Consider the following 11,554-nt stretch of genomic DNA (forward strand, 5'->3'; position numbering starts at 1 on the left):
TCATAGAGCCCAGCCTCCCGGAAAATCTGTTCTGCATATAGATTGTAAAGGTATGGAGATAGGACACATCCCTGGCTTACACCCTTCTCAATTTGGAACCAGGCAGTGTTTACTTGCTCTATTCTGATAACTGTCTCCTGGTCCAATTATAGATTTTGCATAGCACAATCAAGTGTTCTGGGATTCCCATTCTTCTGAGAGTTAGCCACAGTTTGTTGTGATCCACACAGTCAAATGCCTGTGCATAATCAATCAAACACAGATAGACATTCCTCTGGTACTCTCTGCTTTCAGCCAAGATCCATCTAACAACATTAGCTACAATATTTCTAGTACCATGACCCCTTCTAAACTCAACCTGCACTTCAGGCAGTTCTCTATTGATGTGCTGTTCCAGTCTTTTTTGGATAATCTTCAGCAGACTCTTGCTCGCATGTGTTTTTAATGGTATTGTTTTATAATTTCCGCACTCTGTTGGATCACCTTTCTTTGTAATGGGAACAAATATAGATCTCTTCCAGTCAGTTGCTGGCCAAGTGATTGTCCTCCAGATTTCTTGGCATAACTTGATATTAAGAGTCAAATTCACAGTTTAAACTACTTTATTCACGTTCCTGATCTAACATTCCTTATATTGATATAATCCATTTCATATCTCTCTTATTCTTTATTTTCATTTAAAGGATTTCTGATGTCACAAAGATTAAATGTTTTGTGCTAAGGTTCGGGTTGGCCTGGAACCACCAAGGAGTGGTTCTACCACGGAAGCTGCTTTCTCGAGTCTTGATGGGGGTCACATAAGGAAAGTTTGGGGTTGTGTTTGACTTGTGATATTGGTTTATTTTCCCCTCCACAAGTGGTGTCAGTTGGTTTTTGGTACCTTTTAGCCAACAAGGACCAAGGCCTGATAAAGGGTGTGTCTTTAAAACTCTGTATGGCTCTTGGGCCACAGGTCCTCAGGCAAAATTTATTGGTTTTAGAATGAACATTTTTTAAGTAGTACAGCAGTTGTTTGTCTATTTGCTGTCCTGAACAACTTGGAGTTGCTGTGATGCTGAACACTGTACCATAGTTGTGTCAAATACCATTACTCATCATGGACAGTGTTTGAAGAAGCTTTCAGATTGATTAAGATTTGGAAGCAGGAGTGGCATACACTTCCTAAAACAGAAGCCTCCAGTAACTCTGTAATCATATAGACATTATGTTAATTAGAGAACAGAGTTCAGGTCTTTTGTTCATAGGGTTGCTATGAGTCATATTCGACTTGACAACACTTAACCACAGCTAAATGAGACCAATGTTGTTACATTTGGAGGAACATTCTTCTACTTTGTACATCACTCTTCGTCAATTTGCTATTCTGAGGTAATCTGGGTTTGCTGTGATGCTGAACCTTGTGCCATTGGGGTATCAAATACCATAATGGTTTCCCAATGTGGGTGGAGCTCCCAGTTGCAAAACAGGTTTGGAAGCAGGAGTGGCATCGACTTCCTAAACCAAATGCCTCTGGAAACTCTATGAACTTGGTGAAATGATGACAGTTATGGAAAGGCATTAGGTCTTTTGTTCATAGAGTCGCTATGAGTCATACTCGACTCGATAGCAATCAACAACAACAACAATCACCAAAAGGTTGTAGAGCCCTGGTGGCTTAGTGGTAAGGAGTTGCACTTCCAGCCCAAAGATACGAAGTTCAAATCCACCAGCAACTCTGTGGAATAAAGATAGGAAATCTCCTCCCATGTGATTTACTGCCTCTGAAAACCTGCTAGTGGGTTAACTGTGATTCCAACTCAATGATTCTAACAACAACCAAAAGATTGAAAGCTACTCAAAGGCTCTTCTTGCTCCTATAAAGATTGTAGTTATTGTAGCCCCTCCAGTTGATTCCAGCACATAAAAACCCTATTGAATAGAGAAGAAATGTCGCATAGGTTTTCTAGATTGATGGGAACAGATCACTGTAGATTTCCTCCTGCAGAACAGCTGTTGAGTTCCAAAAGTTGACTTTTTGTTAGCAGCTGAGTATGTAATTGTTGTATCACCAAGATTCCTTCCTTGAGTACAGCCAAGAGCCCTACCAGACAATCCAACAATCCACTCTGTTATATGGTACTGCTATCAGTCAGAATAGACCATGCAACACTTGACAACAGCAATGGAAAGTGGTAAAATGCTCCATTTAAATAATGACTGAGAGCTTTGGTGACATAGTCATAGGGAGCTACACTGCTGATCCAAAGGTCATGTGGCCCTGGTGATTTGAATCCACCAGTGGACCCATAGATGAAAGATGGACAACCTCTTCCTAGGCCTGGAATACCCAGGAAAGAATCAACTGTTGGTTGGTTCCAACACAATAATAATGAGTGAATGAAGGAAATAAGACTTGAATGTTAAGCTGTGACTGTGCTACTTAAAATGGAATTAAGAACCTAGTATTTGTGAAGCATTGGTTCTAGCAATTGCTCAGAAAGAATTGGCCTGGGATGGGGCTTGAGGAACTAATTTGAACCTCTTTTTTTTCTTGGAGTCAATTTGAGTGGATTGGTGCAGCAGAGGGACAAATGTCATTTGCATGCTTTGTTTAAAAGGATTTTGTTTTGCATCCCATTTAGGGAGGCAGGTATGTGTAGTGGCTCAAAACACTTTTTTTCTGCTTTGGGCAAAGTGTTTCACACTGGGATAGGCATTTACGTTTTCTTTTTCTATCTTATTTTATATTGGTTTGTTTTAAAAGTTTGAATACATTGTTTTTCACACCAGGTCTTTCCCATTTCCTTCACACTCTCCCTTCACCCATCAAATTGTGTGACCCTATGATTAACAACACCCCATCCCCCACCCATACTCACTCCTCTGCCTCCCCCCTCCCCCCCACTTGGATCCTTATACTCATTTTACAATAATGGTCTTATACAGAATTTATCCTTATGAGACTGAGTTAGTTCACTTAGCATAATGCTCCCCAGTCCCTTCCAAGTTAGGTAGTAATTTAAAATATCATTGCTCCTGCATGCTGTACAATATTCTATCATGTGAACATACCATAATTTCTTAATCCATTCAATTGTGGTGGGACATTTTGCTGTTTCTATATTCTTGAGATGGTGAATAACACTGCTATGAACATTGGTGTATAAGTCTCCATTTATGACTCAGTTCCTATTTTCTCGAGGTATATTCCAAGCAGTGGATTAGCTGGGTCATATGGAATTTCTATGTCCAGCTTTTTAAGGAAACGCCAAACTGCGTTCCAAGTGGTTGTACCAGGCATTTTTGCTTCCATATTTCAATCAATCCCTGTTACAAGTAGCAGCCCAGCAAAGTTTCTGTAGACAAAATATTCTCAAGACTCTGGGAATTAAGAGGGGTCAATTTATTTAAATAATTGTCAACTAACAAAATAGCAAAAGTGGAGGGACAGTGCAGGAGAGGAATACCACAGTAATTGGGTCAATGGAGGTAGGTGCGTCAGAATCAATGAGACTGGCTCAGGACAGGGGAGGATTCAGAGCTGTTGTACATAGGGTCACTATGAGTCACGGAACTAACAGGACATAACAACAACAACATGACAGTATTTGGACTGAGCTTAGCTGCATTGAGGTGGCTGTTTCTGGTTTATGAGATGAGTTACATGGGGCAGGTTCACACAGTTGTTGGTGATTAATTGTCTTGGAAGTTGATGTCAACTGATGACCACTTTATCAATAACAGATCTAAATATTATCGGTCTTATGCCATCTTTAAAATCATTATTGTGTTTAAGGCCATTTTTCAGCTATTGTATAGTCCTTCCAGTCTAGGGGACTTCTTGTCCAGCACTAGGTTAGACAATACTCAGTTGTAATTTACCAGCTAACTTCCAGAAACAGATTTCCAGGCCTTTCTTCCTGGTATGTGTTACACTGGAAGTCTGCTGAAACTTGTACACCTTAGTATTTCAAATATCGGTGGTATTTGAAATAATAATGACATAGTTTTAAGCATCATGGCAACACACAAGACACCACAGAAGAAGAAATAAAATAATGTGGTAGAAAGTTGTCTTGTTGCTGTTAGGTGCCATCAAGTTGGCTATGACTCATAGTGGCCCTTCGAACTATAGCTCAAAACTGTGTTCTACCCTGTGCCACTCTTACAGTCTCCATCATGCTTATAATCCTACTATTACAGTAGTTGTGTTAATATATCCTGTTTAAGACCTTCCTTTCTTTCACGAGTGTTCTATTTTTCCTAGCAAGATGTCTTTTTCCAAGGGCAGGTTCTTTCTGCCATACCCAAAGTAAGTGAGATTAATTCCACCACGCTTGCCTCCAAGAAGCACTGTGCTTGCACTTTCTCCAAGACAGACTTGTTTGTTCTTTGGCAGTCCATGGGGATATTCAATATTCTTCACCAACACCATGATTCAAAGGCATCAATCCTTTTTTGGACCTTTCTTGTTCTTTGTAAAACTTTTATATACATAGGAAGCAAGTGAAAAGCCTGGATCAGGCTCATCTTAGTCTTTCAACTGGCATCCTTGCTCCTTTAGAGAGGTGCTTGGTAGCAGAATTTCTCACTGCAATCCATCATTTAATTTCTTGACTGCCATCTCTATGCATGTTGATTGTGGACCCAAATAAAGTGAAATATCTAACAACTTCAATCTTCATTTATCATGATGTTGCTTATCGCTCCTGTTGTGGCAATTTTTGTTTTCTTGGTGTTAGAGTGTAATCAACACTAAGAACTGTAGACTTTGAGTTTCAGCTACAATGAGGTTTCTGTAGTTGTAATCAACTTGGTTGCAACTAGGGTTGATAAGAAGTTTCCCAGGGCAAGAGGGTCAGAATACGTAGGGCTTGTGGATCATGTAAAAAAAAAAGTTGTTTGGCCTAGTGGCAAGAAGCTGCACTGAAATCCCAGAGGTGCGTGGTTCGAATCCACCAAATGCTATGCTGGAGAAGGAAGGACAATCTCCTCCTGTACCAGTCAGATCTGATTTGATGGTACACACACAAAATAATAATAATAATATAAAAAATTGTTATTACAAATATATACAGCAAAACATACATTAATTTCTTGAAAGCTTGCAAGAATCTATCCAAGGTGTAATTATTGTTCTCTCCTTATCTATAGCAAAGAAAACCAAAGACTGTTAGTTCAAGGGGCTAATGTTGTTAGGTGTCATCCAGTTGGCTCTGACAGCAACTCTGTGAATCTTTGATCAAAACCTATGATCAGGACTTTACCATATCTGGCAACACCCTCATCATTTCCACCATGCTCAAGCCCACTGTTACACTCCCTGTATTAAAGCCATCTTGTTGAGTCTTCCTTTCTTTCTCTCACCGGCTACCTTGCCCAGCATGATGTCTTTTTCCAAGGACTAGCCCCTCCTGACAACAAGGCCACAGTAAGGGAGATGAAGTTTCACCATTCTTGCCTCGAAGGAATACCCTAGTTGCACTTCCTCCAAGATAGACTTGTTTGTTCTTTGGGCAGCCCATGTGATTTTCAATACCCATGACCAATACCACAGTTCAAAGGCAAAAAAGAGCTAGATGATGCTCCCCTCCCCCCCCCCCCATTTATGACCTCTCTGAAAGGAATCCTAAGAGGAGATCCTGGATAAAATGGAAGAAAACAGTGGAACAAAATTCAAAATCGTAAAAAAAGACCAGTCTTACTGGCCTGATAGAGATTGGTAGGAACCCCAAGACGATGGTGACCCTTAGTCATCCTACAGGTCCGAAGCTTAAATCATCCCTGTAACTTATATTGCAGCCAAACAATAAACAAGCCCTTAAGGTAAACGATTGACACTAGAGGAATGTGTCCCTTAGAGCCACAAGATCAAAAAAGGCAACTTTCTCCCAGAGAAACAGATCAGGCAGCAGAAAGAAATAAGAAATAAGGATGAATGAAAACAAACGATGAGGAGAAAGTGGGAAGAGCATATTGTTGGAATTGCCATCAATGCTATGCAACGAAATGGACATGGATTGTCAAATAGAAAGCCCATTAATTCTGTAAACTGTCACTCCTACAACAATGTGGTGGCTGTGCTCCATCTGGTCAAAACCCACCCATAGCTAACACTCCAGCTGGTTTGCAGAGAGGTAAGTATTTGAATGAAAGGAGATTTCCCATCTTTCTCCCTCAGAGCAGCTGACAGTGCAATTTCTTACCACTAAGTCACCAGAGCTCCCTCAACTGACAATAGAAACTTAAAATTTACGGAAAACATAACAGTTCAGCATTTCTACAAGGACAATTCAATGGCATTGATTACATTTTCAAGTTGAATAACTTTTTCACTCTCTCTTTCCGAGTTGTTCCTCCCTCAGTGCCATATACTCAGTACCTGATGAGGTTTTTTTAATTGCTACTAGTCTGATTCACAGTCATAGTTCGAGACCCTACGTACAACAGCCTTAAACCCTGCTCTGTCCTGTGCCTTACCCAATGTGGACAAACTGTAATTTGGATGCTAATGCAAAAGCAGGAGGTTCAAATTCTCTTCTGGTGTCATTTTATAGCGCCAACTGAGCTTCAGCTATGGGTTAATTCTGGGTAGGTGGCAACGAGGGGTTGTTTGTTTTTTTTGTTGTTCCCTCCCCCCCCCCCACCCCAGGAAATAGTTTTGGCTTAAGATTTAAAGATTATCTTAAGACAATGGTTTCAGGGATTCATCTAGCCTCAATAGCTCAAGAACATATGAATTCTATGAAAATTTGAAATTTTATTCCATGTTTATCCCTTTAAATCAGGTCTTTTCTGTAGAATATTTCTTCAAAATATCTAGTAATGGCACCTAGGCACCATCCAATATTTCTTGTCTGTGGAAAAGAAGGCAGTTAACTCATACATAGAGGCAATTAGCCACTTATTCCATCTCATCTTCCTGTTCCTGATTCACCTTCTTCCACTATTGCCTTTTCCTCTGTTGAATAAATGTCAATCTTGTAATTGGGACGGCAGCTTCCCAGCTTCTAAGACTCCAGGTACTATCCAATTAACTCGGAGGCAGGTGACTCATAGCGACCCTATGAAGGAGAGACCTCGATGCTTGGGTGCCTTTCATCCTCTCTCCAGGTTCATAGAGTTTCTGGAGGCAAGCTATTATGGAAATGGATGCCACTCCTCCTTCCAAGCTTGTTTTAATCAGGGAGCTCCACCCCACTATTCAGAGGCAGAGAGAAGCACTGAAAAATCATGTTGGGCTAATTGACTGGAATGTCCCATGAAACCATGACTCTATCCACCCAAACCATGAAGCCAAATTCCGTGAGGTGTCTGACTGTATGTAGATTGTGAGCCATTTTAAGAACATGACATTGGCTTTTTCTCTGAGAAATAAAAAGATCCACTAGGTGGTGTAAAGGCATGTCATGATCTGTTTACACTTTGAAAGCCTCGTTGTGGCAATGATTCTGAAAGTCACTATGTAACTTGGGAGAGACTGGAGAGCATTATGCTAAGTGAACTAACTCAGTCCCATAAGGACAAATACTGTATAGGACCATTATTGTAGAAATAGAATGTAAGTAGTAAAACACGTATGAGGATCGAAGAGGGGGCAGGGTGGAAGCAGAGGAGTGAAGATGGACGGCGGGAGGGTGGGGTGGTAATCTGATGGGTGGAGGGAGGGGTGGGTAAAGGAAATGGGAAAGATCCAGTGTGAAAATCCATGCATACAAACTGTGTAAGTAAATCAGTATAAAATGAAAATTAAAAAGAAAAAAAAAAGCCTCACTGTGGCCACTGTTCTGAAGAATAACTATTGGGAGAGGGGCAAGGACGCTGTCGCTGTTGTTATGTGCTGTCAAGTCGCTTGTGACTCATAGTGACCCTATGTACAACAGCCCTAAACCCTGCTCTGTCCTGTGCCAATCTTATTGACTATTTATCTTATCTATCCCCATTACCCTACTCACTGAATCAATACAATCTCATTGAGGGTATTCCTTTCCTGTGCTATCCCTCCACCTTCCCAAGCATAATGTCCCTCTCTAAGGACTGGACCTCCTTGCAACATGTCCAAAGTATGTCAGATGAAGCTTCAGAATCCTTGCTTCCAAGGAGCAGCCTGGTCTCACCCTCTCTAGGACAAATCTGTTTGTCCTCTTAGCTGTCCATGGTATAGTCAATACTCTTCTCCAGCACTACAACTCAAAGGCATCAATTCTCCTTCTGTCATCCCTAGTCATAGTCCAGCTTTCTGATGCATAGCAAGTAATTACTTATTAATTGCAAAGACCATGGCTTGAGTCAGGCACACTTTAGTCTCCAGACTGACATGTTTGCTCTTCAGGACTTTGGAGAGGTCTCTGACAACAGACTTTGGAGAGGTCTCTAACAGTATAAAGGGAAATCAATTCAGAGGCTATTAAAATTATCCAAGTAAGAGGCAATGGTGGCTAGGACTCAAGTTGTGACAGCAGAGATGATGAGAAGTGGTCAAGTGGAGGCAGCATGTGTAGTATTTGCTAACAGATTATATGTGGGGTGGCAGAGAACGAGAGGAGTCAAATGTGACTACAGAAGTTTTGGTCTGAAACCAAGAAGGATGGATCTGTCTTTGGCTGAGAGACAGGCAGATCAGGAGCTCATGTTTGGACACTTCCCTGAAAGTGAGAAGGCTACAAACGAGGAGTGTGATGTCTTCAATGCCAAAGGAAGGAAGTGTTCAAAGGAGAATCAGAGGGAGATCTTGGCTATCAAGTGCTGTGAGTGGGTTGGTTAAGAAGTTGGAACACTGAGAACTGAACTCAGTAGCATGAAGGTCACTGACATTTAAGTCACTTAGTATTATAAACACTGAAGTTCCCAGTCACTGGCCCAAATGTAGAAATCTCTAGTAGCACATAGCAAGTTGAGGCCTCTTGTCTCCAGCAGTTCAAATTCGCCATCAGCTCCTCAGGTGAAAGATAGACAGTCTCTTCTCGTTTTGATTTACAGCCTCAAAAAACATTATGGAGGGTCACTATGAGTCATAACTGACTCTCTCAAAGGTGAGTGGGTGCTCTAAGCACGGACATTCATTTTCATGTGGGAGATGCTGATAAAAGAAGAAGAAGACTGATTTCTGCTATTGTCTTGGAAGTCATAGCAGCAAACTACACTCAGAGTTCTATCACTGTTGAGACCAGCAGTGTCTCACTGTTGGTCACTATGAGTCATAACTGACTCTCTCAAAGGTGAGTGGGTGCTCTAAGCACGGACATTCATTTTCATGTGGGAGATGCTGATAAAAAGAAGAAGAAGACTGATTTCTGCTATTGTCTTGGAAGTCATAGCAGCAAACTACACTCAGAGTTCCATCACTGTTGAGACCAGCAGTGTCTCACTGTTGACATCACAAGTACACATGTATGAAAACAGTTGGGAGCTTCTGGAAGTTCTAAAACAGGATTCCAAACTCTCAGCCAGTATTCTGGTTCCCACAACAAAAGCCACTAAACCAACCAGCAAACTAGAACAGTCCTGAAGCAAATCAGTATTGGAAACTAGAAATTTTGTGAAGGTGTCAAGTGTTAGATGCCAAAAAGAAACCATGAGGATAATTATGTAAGTGCCTTCACAAAAGGAATAGGTACTCCGTACTACTACACACAGATACCTAACACTTGGAACATAGGTGGTCAGTAGATATTTGTTTGTTGATTGGATAATTGTTTTGCATTTTACACACAATATTTTAACACGGAGCTGTGTGGATTAGTGGTAAGACAGTGTGCTACTATCCCAAAGGCATGTGGTTCAAATCCAGCAGATGCTTAATGGGAGAAGGATGGGCAATCTCTTCTTGTACTATGTACTGCCTCTAAAAACCTGCTAGAGGGTCAGTTAAGAATTGATTTTGACTTGATGGCACACAACAACAACAACATTTTAAAGGAAATCAAAGTTATCAAATGGGGAAATTACAACCTCTTCAACAAATGGTTCTGGTAAAATGGGACTTCCAACGGCAGAAAGCTGAAACAGGATCCACATCTCACACCATACACAAAAATCAATTCAAGATGGATCAGAAACCTGGGAGTAAAGCCCAAAACCATATCATTCATAAGAGGCAAACAGATCAAGCTCAGAAGCCCTAGTTTATGGAATAAAGAGACTGTTAAATACAGCCAGAAATGCACAACCGGAAGAGGATAAAATTGATGATTGGGACCTTTTAAAGATTAAATCCCTGTACGCATCAAAACTTTTTCCAACAGGGTGAAAAGAGAACATACCGACTGGGAACAAACATTTGGTAATATCTCAGACTAAAGTCTCATAGTGAAAGTTAGAGAATACTCCTGGGCCTGCACTAGAAAAAACTGATAACCCAATTACAAAATGGACAAAAGACATGGAAAAAAATTTCACAGAGGAAGATATTCGAATGGCCAACAGACACAAGAAGAAGTGCTCCAAATCACTGGCAACAAGAGAGATACAAATCAAAACCACAATGTGATACCATCTCATGCCAGTAACATTGGCAAAGTTTAACAGGACAGCAAGTAACAAATGTTGGAGAGGATGTGGCAATATATGAACTCTTACACATTGTTGGTGGGATTGTAAAATAGTACAACCCCTCTGGAAGGTAGTTTGGTGCTTCCTCAAAAAGCTGAACATAGAAATTTCATATGACCCAGCTATTCCACTGCTTGGAATATACCCTGAGAAAATGAAAACTGAGGCACAAACAGAGACTTGTACACCAATGTTCATAGCAGCATTATTCATTATCTCAGGAACATGGAAATAGCCCAAATGTCCAACCAAAATAATAATTGAGAAATTATGGTACATTGAGAAGAGAAGAGAAGAGAAGAGATCATTATGTACATTATTACCTAGCTTGGGAGGAACTGGGCAGCATTATGCTGAGTGAACTCAGTCCCACAAGGACAAATATTGTATAAAACCATTATTGTAGAATGAGAATGAGCATTGGGGGGGGGGGTGGAAGCAGAGGGATGAGATTGTGTGAGGGTTGGTATGTAATTTGATGGGTTGGGGGTTGAGGGAAATTGAAAGAGTCTGGTCTGAAAAACAATGTATTCAAATTTTGTAAATAAACTAGTATCATTTAAAAAAAAAAAAGAAAGATCCCTGGTGACACAAACACTTGACTACTAACCTCAATAGTTCAAAAGACGCTAATTTGTGTCAGAAGACATGAAGGCAGAGTGCTCTATATAAGCCAGGACAGTAGGATTTTGTCTCAAGTGCCTCGGGCGTGTTATCAGGAGTCACTTCTTGGAAAAGACCATCAGGCTTGGGAAAGTGAGTGGAAAGAGAGGAAGACTGTCAGTGAGATGGATGGACACAGGCACTGGACCAAAAGGGTTAAGCCAGCAGAGATTGTGAGGCTGGCACCAGATCAGACAGCGTTCGTTCTGTTGTAGTTAGTGTCTCTATGAATTGGAACTGACTCAGTGACGCCCCCACCACCAACTAACCTAAGTGTCATGCTTTGGACTGACATGCTGGAGCCTCAGAAGAAAGATCTAGCTCTCTGCTCCCACAAAGATTATAGCCAAGAAAACTCTGT

Source organism: Elephantulus edwardii, unplaced genomic scaffold (genome assembly GCF_000299155.1).
Source record: "Elephantulus edwardii isolate Elephantulus edwardi_28Jun2011 unplaced genomic scaffold, EleEdw1.0 scaffold00094, whole genome shotgun sequence".
Taxonomy (NCBI): domain Eukaryota; kingdom Metazoa; phylum Chordata; class Mammalia; order Macroscelidea; family Macroscelididae; genus Elephantulus; species Elephantulus edwardii.